Below are 1,687 nucleotides of genomic sequence, written 5' to 3' on the forward strand. Positions count from 1 at the left end.
TATATATATCTACGATGCATCTAAATAAAAATTTTGTGGCACATAGCAGAACAGCTCTCAGTCAAATTTAAAAGATAATAAAGTTTCTATTCACCATTACATAATGCAAATTTACTCTCTTCTCCCTTCTTCCTGATTCTCCATTGTTACCCTGAATCATCAACGCCCTTTGTTGTCCATAATTAAAAATATTCCAATTATTTATCTGATCTTCTTCTATAAATATTACTTGAAATTTTGTGATGATTTTTCTGAATTTTAGTAAATGCTGGTAAGCTGAGTGAGTATTTAACAAAAATGTCTCAATATATTTCTAGTTTAGATAACACAGTTGTATTCCAAGAAGTATATTCTAGTGACGTAATGCCACAATGTGAAGGGAAGGGGAATATAAACTATTAAATATATAAGAAGAGGTATATTTATGTATAATGATCCAAAAAAGATACTATTTAATTTGGCAAAATATCAAGTATGAAATTCACCTCCATTTATTTATTTACCTTTTATTTTATCTGTTTTGGAGCTAGAATAATCACACTGTTGAAGAGCGTCTTTAAAATTATTATTTGGATGGTATTCACTGGTTTTCTTACTGGAAGAAAATGACATTAATTAATAAGCATTTTTAATGAACAAGAATCAGGCTTTAGTCAAGTTTACCATGCTTATTAAGGTCATACAGATATGTATGATGCAAAAGAAATGTGCATTCAGTAGAAATTGTCCTTGGAGTACCCACACAGCCATTCTGTTTTCCACATTCAGTACAGTAGTCAATAAATTAGGTGATGCATTTAATACTTTATTATAAAATAGCCTTTGCGTTAGATAATTCTGTCCAATTATAGGCTAATATAAGTGTCCTGGGCACATTTAGGCTAAACTATAATGTTTAGGCCAAACTATAATGTTCAATAGGTTAGGTCTATTAGGTGCATTTTTGACTTATGGTATGTTCAAGCTATGATGAGTTTATAGAGATGTAACACCATTGTAAGTCCAGGAACATCTGTAAATATATTCTGTAACTTAAAACATCTGCATAAATTTTAGAGTATAAGAAGAGTTGTATGCTGGTCATTTTAGTTTGTAAAATTCTATTTCACATGTTAAAAGTCTTTTCTGGTACAAGAAAAACCTCTAAGCAAAAAAGAAAATACTGCGTCTTGGCTTTTTTTAACAGAGGAGGAAAAAGAAGGAAATATCTAATTTCAAAGTACCTTCTATTGAAACTTAAATGATTAAATACAAAAGGAAACTCACATTATTGACTCTTTTTATGTGTGCTTTCTAGAGAGAGAATCATTGCTGCGGAGTCTAATAATACAGCATATTTAAAATCCATATAGGTCTGCTTAAAACTATGGAAACCATAATTAATTGACTGGGGAATTCACTTTTAATGTGAAATCAAATCCGCAAGGGTTTTTAGTTCTCTTTTTGTTAAACATCTTTTGGTATTATAGACGTTCTGAGTTTTATTTCCAATTGAAGAGAGTGTACCAACGTCAATGTTTTAAAATTACATTTGACACATATTTTTGTTTGTTTTAAAATACATGGTACCTTTTGATAAATTATCTCTGCTTACCACAAATCTTTCTCTCCTTACCCTCTTTGTATTTATTTAATTTCTTTTCTTCTGACCTATTTGATTATTAAATACATTTAGATGAAAAGTATG

This window comes from Colobus angolensis, unplaced genomic scaffold, assembly GCF_000951035.1.
Source record: "Colobus angolensis palliatus isolate OR3802 unplaced genomic scaffold, Cang.pa_1.0 Scaffold331, whole genome shotgun sequence".
NCBI classification, from domain to species: Eukaryota; Metazoa; Chordata; class Mammalia; order Primates; family Cercopithecidae; genus Colobus; species Colobus angolensis.